The 17946-nt window shown below is 53.1% G+C and overlaps 1 pseudogene; it reads left to right on the plus strand.

Moving 5' to 3' along the window:
• Positions 1-13881, plus strand: part of LOC135536081 (tRNA-dihydrouridine(16/17) synthase [NAD(P)(+)]-like) — a 33198-nt pseudogene extending 19317 nt beyond the window's left edge.
• The last annotated feature ends 4065 nt before the right edge of the window (positions 13882-17946 follow it).

Consider the following 17946-nt stretch of genomic DNA (forward strand, 5'->3'; position numbering starts at 1 on the left):
CAAGGACCTGAGAGAGGAGCTGGCCAAGGTGAAGAACCTGCAGGGGCTGACAGAGGTCAGCAGACAACTCAGACTACGCTGCCAGGTACCAAGGGTTAGGGTTAGCTACGCTGCCAGGTACCAAGGGTTAGGGTTAGCTACGCTGCCAGGTACCAGGGGTTAGGGTTAGCTACGCTGCCAGGTACCAGGGGTTAGGGTTAGCTACGCTGTCAGGTACCAGGGGTTAGGGTTAGCTACGCTGCCAGGTACCAGGGGTTAGGGTTAGCTACGCTGCCAGGTACCAAGGGTTAGGGTTAGCTACGCTGCCAGGTACCAAGGGTTAGGGTTAGCTACGCTGCCAGGTACCAAGGGTTAGCTACGCTGTCAGGTACCTAGGGTTAGGGTTAGCTACGCTGCCAGGTACCAAGGGTTAGGGTTAGCTACGCTGCCAGGTACCAGGGGTTAGGGTTAGCTACGCTGCCAGGTACCAAGGGTTAGGGTTAGCTACGCTGCCAGGTACCAAGGGTTAGGGTTAGCTACGCTGCCAGGTACCAGGGGTTAGGGTTAGCTACGCTGCCAGGTACCAAGGGTTAGGGTTAGCTACGCTGCCAGGTACCAAGGGTTAGGGTTAGCTACGCTGCCAGGTACCAGGGGTTAGGGTTAGCTACGCTGCCAGGTACCAAGGGTTAGGGTTAGCTACGCTGTCAGGTACCAAGGGTTAGGGTTAGCTACGCTGCCAGGTACCAGGGGTTAGGGTTAGCTACGCTGCCAGGTCCCGAGGGTTAGGGTTAGCTACGCTGCCAGGTACCAAGGGTTAGGGTTAGCTACGCTGCCAGGTACCAAGGGTTAGGGTTAGCTACGCTGCCAGGTACCAGGGGTTAGGGTTAGCTACGCTGTCAGGTACCAAGGGTTAGGGTTAGCTACACTGTCATGTACCAAGGGTTAGCTACGCTGCCAGGTACCAAGGGTTAGCTACGCTGCCAGGAACCAAGGGTTAGCTACGCTGCCAGGTACCTAGGGTTAGGGTTAGCTACGCTGTCAGGTACCAAGGGTTAGGGTTAGCTACGCTGTCAGGTACCAAGGGTTAGGGTTAGCTACGCTGCCAGGTACCAAGGGTTAGCTACGCTGTCAGGTACCATGGGTTAGCTACACTGTCAGGTACCTAGGGTTAGCTACACTGCCAGGTACCAAGGGTTAGGGTTAGCTACGCTGCCAGGTACCAAGGGTTAGCTACGCTCTCAGGTACCTAGGGTTAGCTACGCTGCCAGGTACCAAGGGTTAGCTACGCTGTCAGGTACCAAGGGTTAGCTACACTGTCAGGTACCAAGGGTTAGCTACACTGCCAGGTACCAAGGGTTAGCTACACTGCCAGGTACCAAGGGTAAGGGTTTGCTACACTGTCAGGTACCAAGGGTTTGGGTTAGCTACGCTGCCAGGTACCAAGGGTTAGGGTTAGCTACGCTGTCAGGTACCAAGGGTTAGCGACGCTGTCAGGTACCAAGGGTTAGCGACGCTGTCAGGTACCAAGGGTTAGCTACGATGTCAGGGACCAAGTGTTAGGGTTAGCTACACTGTCATGTACCAAGGGTTAGCTACACTTTCAGGTACCAAGGGTTAGCGACGCTGTCAGGTACCAAGGGTTAGCTACGATGTCAGGGACCAAGGGTTAGGGTTAGCTACGCTGTCAGGTACCAAGGGTTAGCTACACTGCCAGGTACCAAGGGTTAGCTACGATGCCATGTACCAAGGGTTAGGGTTAGCTACGCTGTCAGGTACCAAGGGTTAGCTACACTGCCAGGTACCAAGGGTTAGCTACGCTGTCAGGTACCAAGGGTTTGGGTTAGCTACGCTGTCAGGTACCAAGGGTTAGCTACACTGTCAGGTACCAAGGGTTAGGGTTAGCTACACTGTCAGGTACCAAGGATTAGGGTTAGCTACGCTGCCAGGTACCAAGAGTTAGCTACACTGACAGGTACCAAGTGTTAGCTACGCTGCCAGGTACCAAGGGTTAGCTACGCTGTCAGGTACCAAGGGTTAGCTACACTGCCAGGTACCAAGGGTTAGCTACGCTGTCAGGTACCAAGGGTTAGCGACGCTGTCAGGTACCAAGGGTTAGCGACGCTGTCAGGTACCAAGGGTTAGCGACGCTGTCAGGTACCAAGGGTTAGGGTTAGCTACACTGTCAGGTACCTAGGGTTAGTGTTAGCTACACTGTCAGGTACCAAGGGTTAGGGTTAGCTACGCTGCCAGGTACCAAGGGTTAGGGTTAGCTACGCTGCCAGGTACCAAGGGTTAGCGACGCTGTCAGGTACCAGGGTTAGCCGCTGTCAGGTACCAAGGGTTAGCGACGCTGTCAGGTACCAAGGGTTAGGGTTAGCTACACTGTCAGGTACCTAGGGTTAGTGTTAGCTACACTGTCAGGTACCAAGGGTTAGGGTTAGCTACGCTGCCAGGTACCAAGGGTTAGCTACGCTGTCAGGTACCAAGGGTTAGGGTTAGCTACACTGCCAGGTACCAAGGGTTAGGGTTAGCTACACTGCCAGGTACCAAGGGTTAGGGTTAGCTACGCTGCCAGGTACCAAGGGTTAGCGACGCTGTCAGGTACCAAGGGTTAGTGTTAGCTACACTGCCAGGTACCAAGGGTTAGGGTTAGCTACGCTGCCAGGTACCAAGGGTTAGGGTTAGCTACGCTGCCAGGTACCAAGGGTTAGCGACGCTGTCAGGTACCAAGGGTTAGTGTTAGCTACACTGCCAGGTACCAAGGGTTAGGGTTAGCTACGCTGCCAGGTACCAAGGGTTAGCGACGCTGTCAGGTACCAAGGGTTAGGGTTAGCTACACTGCCAGGTACCAAGGGTTAGGGTTAGCTACACTGCCAGGTACCAAGGGTTAGGGTTAGCTACGCTGCCAGGTACCAAGGGTTAGCGACGCTGTCATGTACCAAGGGTTAGTGTTAGCTACACTGCCAGGTACCAAGGGTTAGGGTTAGCTACGCTGCCAGGTACCAAGGGTTAGCGACGCTGTCAGGTACCAAGGGTTAGCGACGCTGTCAGGTACCAAGGGTTAGCGACGCTGTCAGGTACCAAGGGTTAGGGTTAGCTACACTGTCAGGTACCTAGGGTTAGTGTTAGCTACACTGTCAGGTACCAAGGGTTAGGGTTAGCTACGCTGCCAGGTACCAAGGGTTAGCGACGCTGTCAGGTACCAAGGGTTAGGGTTAGCTACACTGCCAGGTACCAAGGGTTAGGGTTAGCTACACTGCCAGGTACCAAGGGTTAGGGTTAGCTACGCTGCCAGGTACCAAGGGTTAGCGACGCTGTCAGGTACCAAGGGTTAGTGTTAGCTACACTGCCAGGTACCAAGGGTTAGGGTTAGCTACGCTGCCAGGTACCAAGGGTTAGGGTTAGCTACGCTGCCAGGTACCAAGGGTTAGCGACGCTGTCAGGTACCAAGGGTTAGTGTTAGCTACACTGCCAGGTACCAAGGGTTAGGGTTAGCTACGCTGCCAGGTACCAAGGGTTAGCGACGCTGTCAGGTACCAAGGGTTAGGGTTAGCTACACTGCCAGGTACCAAGGGTTAGGGTTAGCTACACTGCCAGGTACCAAGGGTTAGGGTTAGCTACGCTGCCAGGTACCAAGGGTTAGGGTTAGCTACGCTGCCAGGTACCAAGGGTTAGGGTTAGCGACGCTGTCAGGTACCAAGGGTTAGTGTTAGCTACACTGCCAGGTACCAAGGGTTAGGGTTAGCTACGCTGCCAGGTACCAAGGGTTAGGGTTAGCTACGCTGCCAGGTACCAAGGGTTAGCTACGCTGCCAGGTACCAAGGGTTAGCTACGCTGCCAGGTACCAAGGGTTAGGGTTAGCTACGCTGCCAGGTACCAAGGGTTAGGGTTAGCTACGCTGCCAGGTACCAAGGGTTAGCTACGCTGCCAGGTACCAAGGGTTAGCTACGCTGCCAGGTACCAGGGGTTAGGGTTAGCTACACTGCCAGGTACCAAGGGTTAGGGTTAGCTACGCTGCCAGGTACCAAGGGTTAGGGTTAGCTACGCTGCCAGGTACCTAGGGTTAGGGTTAGCTACACTGCCAGGTACCAAGGGTTAGGGTTAGCTACGCTGCCAGGTACCAAGGGTTAGGGTTAGCTACACTGCCAGGTACCAAGGGTTAGGGTTAGCTACGCTGCCAGGTACCAAGGGTTAGGGTTAGCTACGCTGCCAGGTACCAAGGGTTAGGGTTAGCTACGCTGCCAGGTACCAAGGGTTAGCTACGCTGCCAGGTACCAAGGGTTAGCTACGCTGCCAGGTACCAAGGGTTAGCTACGCTGCCAGGTACCAAGGGTTAGCTACGCTGCCAGGTACCAAGGGTTAGGGTTAGCTACGCTGCCAGGTACCAAGGGTTAGGGTTAGCTACGCTGCCAGGTACCAAGGGTTAGGGTTAGCTACGCTGCCAGGTACCAGGGTTAGCTACGCTGCCAGGTACCAAGGGTTAGCTACGCTGCCAGGTACCAAGGGTTAGCTACGCTGCCAGGTACCAAGGGTTAGCTACGCTGCCAGGTACCAAGGGTTAGCTACGCTGCCAGGTACCAAGGGTTAGCTACGCTGCCAGGTACCAAGGGTTAGGGTTAGCTACGCTGCCAGGTACCAGGGGTTAGGGTTAGCTACGCTGCCAGGTACCAAGGGTTAGCTACGCTGCCAGGTACCAAGGGTTAGCTACGCTGCCAGGTACCTAGGGATCATTCTGTTTTTCACCTTTCCTTCTCCCCTCCCCCTCTTCTCCCTCCTCCCCCCTCTTCTACCCCCTCCCCCTCTTCTCCCTCCTCCCCCTCTTCTCCCTCCCCTCCCCCTCTTCTACCCCCTCCCCCTCTTCTCCCCCTCCCCCTCTTCTCCCTCCTCCCCCCTCTCCTCCCTCCTCCCCCTCTTCTCCCCCTCCCCCTCTTCTCCCTCCTTCCCCCTCTTCTCCCCCTCCCCCTCTTCTCCCCTCTTCTACCCCCTCCCCCTCTTCTCCCTCCTCCCCTCTTCTCCTGCCTCCCCCTCTTCTACCCCCTCCCCCTCTTCTCCCCCTCCCCCTCTTCTACCCCCTCCCCCCTCTTCTCCCTCCTCCCCCCTCTTCTCCCCCTCCCCCTCTTCCCCTCCTCCCCCTCTTCTCCCTCCTCCCCCCTCTTCTCCCCTCTTCTCCCCTCCCCTCTTCTCCCTCCTCCCCCCTCTCCTCCCTCCTCCCCCTCTTCTCCCCCTCCCCTCTTCTCCCTCCTCCCCCCTCTTCTCCCCCTCTCCCCCTCCCCCTCTTCTCCCTCCCTCCCCCTCTCCTCCCTCCTCCCCCTCTTCTCCCCCTCCCCCTCTTCTCCCTCCTCCCCTCTTCTCCCTCCTCTCCCCCTCCCCCCTCTCCCCTCCCTCCTCCCCCTCTTCTCCCTCCTCCCCCCTCTTCTCCCCTCTTCTCCCCCTCCCCCTCTCCTCCCTCCTCCCCTCTTCCTCCCCCTCCCCCTCTTCTCCCTCCTCCCCCTCTTCTCCCTCCTCCTCCCCCTTCTCCCCTCTTCTCCCCCCCCCTCTTCTCCCTCCTCCCTCTCCTCCTCCCTCCTCCCCCTCTTCTCCCCCTCCCCCTTCTCCCTCCCTCCCCCTCCCCCTCTTCTCCCCCTCCCCCTCTTCTCCCTCCTCCCCCTCTTCTCCCTCCTCTCCCCCCTCCCCCTCTTCTCCCTCCTCCCCCTCTTCTCCCTCCTCCCCCTCTTCTCCCCTCTTCTCCCTCCTCCCCTCTTCTCCCCCTCCCCCTCTTCTCCCTCCTCCCCCTCTTCTCCCCCTCCCCTCTTTCTCCCCTCTTCTCCCCCTCCCCCTCTTCTCCCTCCTCCCCCTCTTCTCCCTCCTCCCAACACAACTAGATGATGACAATGGTTCTTTTGTAATTTGTTTAACCTCTGCAGGAGGAGATAACCAATGGAGGACAGGAGGCGGGGCAGGTGGTTGGGCTGCCATTCCCTCATTGGATCTGCCAGCCGTACGTCAGACCAGTGTGAGTGACAATTTCCTGTTGAGAACCCTAACTTGAGATCTGTGTACATTCCTTTACTTAGATTTGTGTGTATTAGGTAGTTGTTGTGAAATGATTAGATATTACTGCACTGTCGGAACTACAAGTACAAGCATTTCGCTACACTCGCGTTAACATCTGCTGACCATGTGTACGTGACCGTTAACATCTGCTGACCATGTGTACGTGACCGTTAACATCTGCTGACCATGTGTACGTGACCGTTAACATCTGCTGACCATGTGTACGTGACCGTTAACATCTGCTGACCATGTGTACGTGACCGTTAACATCTGCTGACCATGTACGTGACCGTTAACATCTGCTGACCATGTGTACGTGACCGTTAACATCTGCTGACCATGTGTACGTGACCGTTAACATCTGCTGACCATGTGTACGTGACCGTTAACATCTGCTGACCATGTGTACGTGACCATTAACATCTGCTGACCATGTGTACGTGACCCTTAACATCTGCTGACCATGTGTACGTGACCCTTAACATCTGCTGACCATGTGTACGTGACCAATACAATTTGATTTGATTTGAAGATCAAAGTCGTCAAGTCCCACACACATAGAAACCGTAACACGTTGCCGTGACGATGAAAATTGTTCCTGCCAGGCCGAAGGCTCCGGTTGCTAACAGCAACGGTACGGAGGTGAAGGCAGTGTGTCACAAGAGGGCGTTGTCACAAGAGGACTCGGACGGGGCGTGCGATGCCCTCTCCAAAAACAAACAGAAGAAGAAAGCCAGAAACCCCCACAAGAACTTCTGCCCTGAGCAGAAACGTGAGTTATTTTTCCTCGTAGTCCTGCAGTTCCCTATACTCTCTATCCAGGTCTAATTAAGCAATAAGGCTTTTAGCCGTGATATATTGGCCATATACCACACACCCCCAAGGTGCCTTATTGCTGTTATAAACTGGTTACCAACATAATTAGGGCAGTGAAACGAAATGTTTTGTCATACCCGTGGTGTACGGTCTGATATACACCAGCTGTCAGCCAATCAGCATTCAGGGCTCGAACCACCCAGTGTATGACAAAACATGTGTTTTAACTGCTCTAATTACGTTGGTAACCAGTTTATAACAGCAATAAGACGTCTCGGGGGTTTGTGGTATATGGCCAATATACCACGGCTCAGGGCTGTGTCCAGGCACTCAGCGTTGCGTCGTGCGTAAGAACAGCCCTTAGCCGTGGTATATTGGTATATGTTTTGTCATACCACGGCTGTCAGCCAATCAGCATTCAGGGCTGGAACCACCCAGTTTATAATGCTACAGAATCTACAGCTCCTCAGCCGACACAAACAGCAGATAACCTCTGTTTTACCCCTGTTGTCTCTGCAGCAAAGTACATCAAGTGTGAGCAGTGTGGAAATCCAAAGGTGAGTGGAGGGACGACCTCTTCACCCTGTTCCTCATTACCCTGTGGAGCAACCTCTTCACCCTGTTCCTCCTCTTCACCCTGTTCCTCCTCTTCACCCTGTTCCTCCTCTTCACCCTGTTCCTCCTCTTCACCCTGTTCCTCCTCTTCACCCTGTTCCTCATTACCATGTGTAGCAACCTCTTCACCCTGTTCCTCCTCTTCACCCTGTTCCTCCTCTTCACCCTGTTCCTCATTACCATGTGTAGCAACCTCATTACCCTGTTCCACATTACCATGTGTAAACACCTCTTCACCCTGTTCCTCCTCTTCACCCTGTTTCTCATTACCATGTGTAGCAACCTCTTCACCCTGTTCCTCATTACCATGTGTAGCAACCTCTTCACCCTGTTCCTCCTCTTCACCCTGTTCCTCATTACCACGTGTAAACACCTCTTCACCCTGTTCCTCATTACCATGTGTAAACACCTCTCCACCCTGTTCCTCCTCTTCACCCTGTTCCTCATTACCATGTGTAAACACCTCTTCACCCTGTTCCTCATTACCATGTGTAAACACCTCTCCACCCTGTTCCTCCTCTTCACCCTGTTCCTCATTACCATGTGTAAACACCTCTCCACCCTGTTCCTCCTCTTCACCCTGTTCCTCATTACCATGTAAACACCTCTTCACCCTGTTCCTCATTACCATGTGTAAACACCTCTCCACCCTGTTCCTCCTCTTCACCCTGTTCCTCATTACCATGTGTAAACACCTCTCCACCCTGTTCCTCATTACAGATGAAGTTTATCCCTGGACTAAGAAACGTTCAATGGAGAACCTGTCCTGACTGTGTATAATAGTGTTACGTATGCAGGTCAGATTCTTAGGAGCTAGAAGCTGAGCTGCCATGTCTGTTGGCACAATTTTGTACTTCCAGGTCCCTAACCCGTCTCTCCAGGTCCCTAACCCGTCTCTCCAGGTCCCTAACCCGTCTCTCCAGGTCCCTAACCCGTCTCTCCAGGTCCCTAACCAGTCTCTCCAGGTCCCTAACCCGTCTCTCCAGGTCCCTAACCCGTCTCTCCAGGTCCCTGACCCGTCTCTCCAGGTCCCTAACCCGTCTCTCCAGGTCCCTGACCCGTCTCCAGGTCCCTAACCCGTCTCTCCAGGTCCCTAACCCGTCTCTCCAGGTCCCTAACCCGTCTCTCCAGGTCCCTAACCCGTCTCTCCAGGTCCCTGACCCGTCACTCCAGGTCCCTGACCCGTCACTCCAGGTCCCTGACCCGTCTCTCCAGGTCCCTAACCCATCTCTCCCCCTCTCCAGGTCCCTAACCCGTCTCTCCAGGTCCCTGACCCGTCTCTCCAGGTCCCTGACCCGTCTCTCCAGGTCCCTGACCCGTCTCTCCAGGTCCCTGACCCGTCACTCCAGGTCCCTAACCCGTCTCTCCAGGTCCCTAACCCGTCTCTCCAGGTCCCTGACCCGTCACTCCAGGTCCCTGACCCGTCTCTCCAGGTCCCTAACCCGTCTCTCCAGGTCCCTGACCCGTCTCTCCAGGTCCCTGACCCGTCTCTCCAGGTCCCTAACCCGTCTCTCCAGGTCCCTGACCCGTCTCTCCAGGTCCCTAACCAGTCTCTCCAGGTCCCTAACCCGTCTCTCCAGGTCCCTGACCCGTCTCTCCAGGTCCCTGACCCGTCTCTCCAGGTCCCTGACCCGTCACTCCAGGTCCCTGACCCGTCTCTCCAGGTCCCTAACCCATCTCTCCCCCTCTCCAGGTCCCTAACCCGTCTCTCCAGGTCCCTAACCCGTCTCTCCAGGTCCCTGACCCGTCTCTCCAGGTCCCTGACCCGTCTCTCCAGGTCCCTGACCCGTCACTCCAGGTCCCTGACCCGTCTCTCCAGGTCCCTAACCCGTCTCTCCAGGTTCCTAACGAGTCTCTCCAGGTCCCTGACCCGTCACTCCAGGTCCCTGACCCGTCCTCCAGGTCCCTGACCCGTCTCTCCAGGTCCCTGACCCCGTCTCTCCAGGTCCCTGACCCGTCTCTCCAGGTCCCTGACCCGTCTCTCCCCCTCTCCAGGTCCCTAACCCGTCTCTCCAGGTCCCTAACCCGTCTCTCCAGGTCCCTAACCCGTCTCTCCAGGTCCCTAACCCGTCTCTCCAGGTCCCTGACCCGTCTCTCCAGGTCCCTAACCAGTCTCTCCAGGTCCCTGACCCGTCTCTCCAGGTCCCTAACCCGTCTCTCCAGGTCCCTGACCCGTCTCTCCAGGTCCCTAACCCATCTCTCCCCCTCTCCAGGTCCCTAACCCGTCTCTCCAGGTCCCTAACCCGTCTCTCCAGGTCCCTGACCCGTCTCTCCAGGTCCCTAACCCGTCTCTCCAGGTCCCTGACCCGTCTCTCCAGGTCCCTAACCCATCTCTCCCCCTCTCCAGGTCCCTAACCCGTCTCTCCAGGTCCCTAACCCGTCTCTCCAGGTCCCTAACCCGTCTCTCCAGGTCCCTGACCCGTCTCTCCAGGTCCCTAACCCATCTCTCCCCCTCTCCAGGTCCCTGACCCGTCTCTCCAGGTCCCTAACCCGTCTCTCCAGGTCCCTAACCCGTCTCTCCCCTCTCCAGGTCCCTAACCCGTCTCTCCCCCTCTCCAGGTCCCTGACCCGTCTCTCCAGATCCCTAACCCGTCTCTCCAGGTCCCTGACCCGTCTCTCCAGGTCCCTAACCCATCTCTCCCCCTCTCCAGGTCCCTGACCCGTCTCTCCAGGTCCCTAACCCGTCTCTCCCCCTCTCCAGGTCCCTAACCTGTCTCTCCAGGTCCCTAACCCGTCTCTCCAGGTCCCTGACCCGTCTCTCCAGGTCCCTGACCCGTCTCTCCAGGTCCCTAACCCGTCTCTCCCCCTCTCCAGGTCCCTAACCCGTCTCTCCAGGTCCCTAACCCGTCTCTCCAGGTCCCTAACCCGTCTCTCCAGGTCCCTGACCCGTCTCTCCAGGTCCCTAACCCGTCTCTCCAGGTCCCTAACCCATCTCTCCCCCTCTCCAGGTCCCTAACCCGTCTCTCCCCCTCTCCAGGTCCCTAACCTTTCTACCAGTGTGTATTCAACCTCTCTCTCTCTCTCTCTCTCTCTCTCTCTCTCTCTCTCTCCCTGTAGGGGAGTCAGTGTGTATTCAACCTCTCTCTCTCTCTCTCTGTAGGGTAATCATTGTGTATTCAACCTGTCTCTCTGTAGGGTAATCAGTGTGTATTCAACCTGTCTCTCTGTAGGGTAATCAGTGTGTATTCAACCGGTCTCTCTCTGTAGGGTAATCAGTGTGTATTCAACCTGTCTCTCTGTAGGGTAATCAGTGTGTATTCAACCTGTCTCTCTCTGTAGGGTAATCATTGTGTATTCAACCGGTCTCTCTCTGTAGGGTAATCATTGTGTATTCAACCGGTCTCTCTCTGTAGGGTAATCATTGTGTATTCAACCTGTCTCTCTCTGTAGGGTAATCATTGTGTATTCAACCTGTCTCTCTCTGTAGGGTAATCAGTGTGTATTCAACCTGTCTCTCTCTGTAGGGTAATCATTGTGTATTCAACCTGTCTCTCTCTGTAGGGTAATCAGTGTGTATTCAACCTCTCTCTCTCTGTAGGGTAATCATTGTGTATTCAACCTGTCTCTCTCTGTAGGGTAATCATTGTGTATTCAACCTGTCTCTCTCTGTAGGGTAATCATTGTGTATTCAACCTGTCTCTCTCTGTAGGGTAATCATTGTGTATTCAACCTGTCTCTCTCTGTAGGGTAATCAGTGTGTATTCAACCTGTCTCTCTCTGTAGGGTAATCATTGTGTATTCAATCTGTCTCTCTCTGTATGGTAATCAGTGTGTATTCAATCTGTCTCTCTCTGTAGGGTAATCATTGTGTATTCAACCTGTCTCTCTCTGTAGGGTAATCAGTGTGTATTCAACCTGTCTCTCTCTGTAGGGTAATCAGTGTGTATTCAACCTGTCTCTCTCTGTAGGGTAATCATTGTGTATTCAACCTGTCTCTCTCTGTAGGGTAATCAGTGTGCATTCAACCTGTCTCTCTCTGTAGGGTAATCAGTGTGTATTCAACCTGTCTCTCTCTGTAGGGTAATCATTGTGTATTCAACCTGTCTCTCTCTGTAGGGTAATCATTGTGTATTCAATCTGTGTCGAGGCTGCTGTAAAAGAAGTCCCACAAGGAGGTGGCAGACTGCCCAAGTGAGTCCCTCCCCCGCCTTACACACACACACACACACACACACACACACACACACACACACACACACACACACACACACACACACACACACACACACACACACACACACACACACACAGCTGTCTTTCTCAGATATATCATTTATTTCCTCTCGTCTGGTTTACAGGTCACGGGCTGAGGTTCAAGACCAAGGCAGAGAAACAGAAGTCAGAGCGGCAGGAGGAGGAGGAGGAGGGAAAGAGCAGAGGATTACAGCAGGAAGAGGATGGAGGATTGTTGAACGGGACCCCCAGCCCCCCAACAGACCCCCCACAGAGGACAGACTGTGGCCTGAGCCATGGACTAACAGGGACATAGACATCCATTCATAAGTAGAGCAGTACACACACACAGCAGGATGTGGAAAACTTTATCCATCAACAGTATACAGACACAAGAATGTATTGTAAGGAACACACACGTGCATCCATACTGTCTCACCACTGTCCTCCATTGCTGCTGTGCTGAACTGGCTTTGATGGGGTTTCACCACTACGCCCTCCTCCTACCTGACTGACTGGGGAGGCTTCCTGGACTGATGTAATGGATAGACTCCTCCTACCTGACTGATGTAATGGATAGACTCCTCCTCCTACCTGTCTGATGTAATGAATAGACTCCTCCTCCTACCTGTCTGATGTAATGAATAGACTCCTCCTCCCTGACTGATGTTATGGATAGACTCCTCCTACCTGACGGATGTAATGAATAGACTCCTCCTCCTACCTTTCTGATGTAATGAATAGACTCCTCCTCCCTGACTGATGTAATGGATAAACTCCTCCTCCTACCTGACTGATGTAATGGATAGACTCCTCCTACCTGACTGACTGGGGGGAGTCTTCCTGGACTGATGTAATGGATAGACTCCTCCTACCTGACTGATGTAATGGATAGACTCCTCCTACCTGACTGACTGGGGGAGTCTTCCTGGACTGTTGTAATGGATAGACTCCTCCTACCTGACTGATGTAATGGATAGACTCCTCCTCCTACCTGACTGATGTAATGGATAGACTCCTCCTCCTACCTGACTGATGTAATGGATAGACTCCTCCTCCTACCTGACTGATGTAATGGATAGACTCCTCCTACCTGACTGATGTAATGGGTAGACTCCTCCTACCTGACTGATGTAATGGGTAGACTCCTCCTACCTGACTGATGTAATGGGTAGACTCCTCCTACCTGACTGATGTAATGGATAGACTCCTCCTACCTGACTGATGTAATGGATAGACTCCTCCTACCTGACTGATGTAATGGATAGACTCCTCCTCCTACCTGACTGATGTAATGGGTAGACTCCTCCTACCTGACTGATGTAATGGGTAGACTCCTCCTACCTGACTGATGTAATGGGTAGACTCCTCCTACCTGACTGATGTAATGGGTAGACTCCTCCTACCTGACTGATGTAATGGGTAGACTCCTCCTACCTGACTGATGTAATGGATAGACTCCTCCTACCTGACTGATGTAATGGATAGACTCCTCCTACCTGACTGATGTAGTGGATAGACTCCTCCTACCTGACTGATGTAATGGGTAGACTCCTCCTACCTGACTGATGTAATGGGTAGACTCCTCCTACCTGACTGACTGGGGGGAGTCTTCCTGGACTGATTTCTCTCTTGGACTTTAGCATAACAAGGAAAAGTTTGAAGTCAACGGGAGATTCACCCCAAAAAGCCCAGTTCCATGTGGGTCGTTCTCGTTGGTCTGCAGCCGTTTCTGGAAGGAGGAAGAGCTCATGGAGTCGTAACAGTACTTTCCCAGTACTGCTCAATCTCTGCATCTATTTGTCCTTTTGGTTGTGGGCAATAATGGGACTATTTCCTGGTGATCTTTGTCGTGTCTTTTTCCCCCCTGAACTAGAAGGATATTTTATCAGCTGACTGTTAGAATGGTGACAGTCTGTTTTCCTTTTTATATCATTTTTCATCAAGCTCCTCGTCTTAATGTGTGCCTGTGTGATGTGTAGGGCTTGGAGTTTGTTTTTTCTAGGCCCGTCTCCAGAAAGTATTTTAGGGTAGGGATGCTGATCTGAGATCTGTTCAATATATTATTCATCATTGTTGGGGCGGCAGGTAGCCTAGTGGTTTAGAGGGGTGGCAGGTAGCCTAGGGGTTAGAGGGGCGGCAGGTAGCCTAGTGGTTAGAGGGGCGGCAGGTAGCCTAGTGGTTAGAGGGGCGGCAGGTAGCCTAGTGGTTAGAGCAGGTAGTCTAGTGGTTAGAGGGGCGGCAGGTAGCCTAGTGGTTAGAGGGCGGCAGGTAGCCTAGTGGTTTAGAGGGGTGGCAGGTAGCCTAGGGGTTAGAGGGGCTGCAGGTAGCCTAGTGGTTAGAGCAGGTAGTCTAGTGGTTAGAGGGGCGGCAGGTAGCCTAGTGGTTAGAGGGGCGGCAGGTAGCCTAGTGGTTAGAGGGGCGGCAGGGTAGCCTAGTGGTTAGAGGGGCGGCAGGGTAGCCTAGTGGTTAGAGGGGCGGCAGGGTAGCCTAGTGGTTAGAGGGGCGGCAGGTAGCCTAGTGGTTAGAGGGGCGTCAGGTAGCCTAGTGGTTAGAGGGGCGGCAGGAAGCCTAGTGGTTAGAGGGGCAGCAGGGTAGCCTAGTGGTTAGAGCGTTGGGCCAGTAACTGAAAGGTTGCTCGATCGAATCCCTGAGCTGACAAGGTAAAAATCTGTCGTTCTGCCCCTAGACAAGGCAGTTAACCCGCTGTTCCTAAGGCCGTCATTGTAAATAAGAATTTGTTCTTAACTGACTTGTCTAGTTAAATAAAATAAAAATGATCTGAGATCTGGCTATATATAGGTCTTATTCAATATGATCTGAAGGGCTAAACTGATCCTAGATCAGCACTCCTACTCTGAGACGCTTGGTGGATACGGGCCCTGGTCTGGCCATGTGGTAAAACTCCTGGTCATTCTGATGGTGCATTCATGACAAGTCGGAAACTTTAAACTTCTGAGTTATTTGCAGATTCTGATACTTTCCAAGTGGGGAACCTGGGGCCTCATCTTTCTTCAAGTTTCCAAGTTGTCTTGAACACACCAGTACTAGGAACAAAACAGGGGGGCCTACCTGAATTTATCCAATAGAAACTCTTGTTTTTCTGGCAAAACATTATCCATTGTGAAATTGTTTTGCTACGGTTTGCACAAATGAATACACCCCAGGTGAGAACTCCATGCCAAATCACACGTGGAAACTATTTCACTTCAAATAATATATAAATAATTTACAGTCATATTTTAATTTCTATTTGTGGTGGTTTTATTTTATGGTGGTTGGGGGGGGTTGCTTGCATTGAGTTCAGAGCCTTCTGGTAGACATAACACCTATCCAGTCATATATGAACTTGAGGTTAAATAAATGGAAGTGACAAGTGTGAAATGGTGCATTTGATATTTCTCTCTTGATTTTTGTTTATGTGTAACTCTGCTGTTTGTGTTGCACTGCTTTGCTTTATCTTGGCCAGGTCGCAGTTGTAAATGAGAACTTGTTCTCAACTGGCCTACCTTGTTAAATAAATGTAAAATAAGAGGACTTTTATTTTGAAAGTCGTGAATATCAGACGAGACGTCATTCCCGAAATCCCACGCTCGTAGCGTTTTTATCAACGTAAATTCAGGCAAATTAGAGCAGAAAGTTTCGGTGGACCTTTGGCTAAACATTCTAGCAACGAAAGTAAAACGTATCCAAATGGATAAAACGAACGGTCCGACGTTTATTGCCCCCGAAATGTCCAAACTCCAGTGGGTGAACGTGTTCCTCGCGGAGCGGCCAACCGCAGCTGCTATAGAGATTTTTGGCGCAGTGGAAAAAACCGATACGCGAGGATCAGGAAGAGATCATCCGTTTGAGACAGGAGAACAGTCGCCTACGGCCTCATAAACACATCGATCCAACCAGAGACGTCACCAGACCCCCAGCAGCAGCTCACGTTCTCCGTCTCTGAAGAGGTTCTCCTGGACTTGGAGGAGCAGCACGGTGAGCAGAGCCAGAGCTGGAGCGCCAGTCTGGGGAACGAGGGCCCAGAACCCACACAGAGTCAGACAGAGAAGGAACAGGATTGCATGACCAGTCAGGAAGGAAGCACAGCTTCAACAACTGGAGTTTGCTATCAATTTGACTCCTGTCTACCGTGTGGAAAGTGACTGTGATCAGGACCAACCTCAGCCTGTACACCTTGACCAGCCACAGACTGTGGAGCTTCTGTCTCAGATCAAACCAGGAGATAATGAAGTAAAATGTAATACAGACTGCACTTCATGGGAGAAAGTAGAACACGATGGGTATAATCTAACCCTCAGCCACACACAACATATCCAGCTCACCATGGAGTTGACAACCCAGCAGCTACACTAGCTGAGGTTGCAAACATCCAGATCTACAGAGCTGTCATGAATCTGAGCCAAACGACAGCTCAGGTGACAGATGTCTTGAACTGTGTGGTTGGACTGAAAGAACACGCCGTCTCACTGAGAGAGACTCTGGAAGGTGACGCTCATCAGCTTGGTCCAGTACCGGTACCGGGCCAGAAGCTCGCTAGCAGCAGAAACGATGAGGAGGCTCCGTAATTCCGTGGGTAATCTGATACACAGATACCAGCCTAAGGATAAAGTCAACTCCCCACACAACAACATGGTCACCACCTATCTGATTAGAGGAGCATCCAAGGAAACGTTTTAAGTGTGACTCACGAGGTGCTCAGCGGCTGCTAGTCTTTGACCTACTATGACACAGTCCGGAGGAACTTCCTGGTGCAGTTCTCCAGAGAACCGTGAAGAAGAGGGGAAGATACACGCGTCGACAGGCGGTGGCCATCGAGGAGGAAGCAGCTGCTGGATTCCAGAACCGCGATGCTCCAGAGTCACCAGGAGATCTGTGGGAAGGAGTGACAATGGAGTTGACGTCAGACGAGGAAGACACCATGGTGGATGATAAACTGGTATGGCTGGTGGTGCCTCCAGTGTTTAGGAGCATGGAGCTGAGTGAGCTGTGCTCCGGTCAGGTCTGGTTGCTGGTATGGCTGGTGATGCCTCCAGCATGGAGCTGAGTGCTGTGCTCCAGAAAAGACTTGACAAAGACACCCCACGCCTCCCCCAGTGGATTCATGTCTACGAGGGAGCCTCCAAGGACCTTCCACCAGGCAGACATGGACAGGCGGATTTCATGGCACAACACACTCCCTTCATGCTGTCTGTTGGAGACCATCAGCGATTCGATAGCCCTGGAGTGACCCTCTTAACTGTCAAAAGAGGAAGAGATGGACTGAAACAGACGAGATTTAAGACGTACTCCAGTGATTTAACTTTCCCTGTTAAAGCGATATCCCAAGCATAAATATAACACACAGTCAACTGTTAAGAAACGCTTGAGGAACAATAGAGAACAGAAGACGCCTCCAGAAGCTGCTGATAGTTGCTTTACTGAGCAACGTTTTCACATATGTGGTTGTTTTATCGGCCTTAGTTGTTTGGACTGACTAAGTTGCTCTGGATAAAAGCATCTAATTCAGTGTTTCTCAACCCTGGTCCTCCAGTACCCCCAACCCTGGTCCTCCAGTACCCCCAACCCTGGTCCTCCAGTACCCCCAACCCTGGTCCTCCAGTACCCCCAACCCTGGTCCTCCAGTATTCCCAACCCTGGTCCTCCAGTATTCCCAACCCTGGTCCTCCAGTATTCCCAACCCTGGTCCTCCAGTACCCCCAATCCAGTACCCCCAACCCTGGTCCTCCAGTACCCCCAACCCTGATCCTCCAGTACCCCCAAACCTGGTCCTCCAGTACTCCCAACCCTGGTCCTCCAGTATTCCCAACCCTGGTGCTCCAGTATTCCCAACCCTGGTCCTCCAGTACCCCCAACCCTGGTCCTCCAGTACCCCCAACCCTGGTCCTCCAGTACTCCCAACCCTGGTCCTCCAGTATTCCCAACCCTGATCCTCCAGTACTCCCAACCCTGGTCCTCCAGTATTCCCAACCCTGGTCCTCCAGTATTCCCAAACCTGGTCCTCCAGTATTCCCAACCCTGGTCCTCCAGTATTCCCAACCCTGGTCCTCCAGTATCCCCAACACAGGTCCTCCAGTATCCCCAACAGTGTTTCCCAACCCTGGTCCTCCAGTATCCCCAACAGTGTTTCCCAACCCTGGTCCTCCAGTATGTCCAACAGTGTTTCCCAACCCTGGTCCTCCAGTAAGGTGAATTCACCAATTTGTAAGTCGCTCTGGATAAGAGCGTCTGCCAAATGACTTAAATGTAAATGTACCCCAACAGTGTTTCCCAACCCTGGTCCTCCAGTATCCCCAACAGTGTTTCCCAACCCTGGTCCTCCAGTAT

The sequence above is a fragment of the Oncorhynchus masou genome, unplaced genomic scaffold (genome assembly GCF_036934945.1).
Source record: "Oncorhynchus masou masou isolate Uvic2021 unplaced genomic scaffold, UVic_Omas_1.1 unplaced_scaffold_554, whole genome shotgun sequence".
NCBI lineage: Eukaryota > Metazoa > Chordata > Actinopteri > Salmoniformes > Salmonidae > Oncorhynchus > Oncorhynchus masou.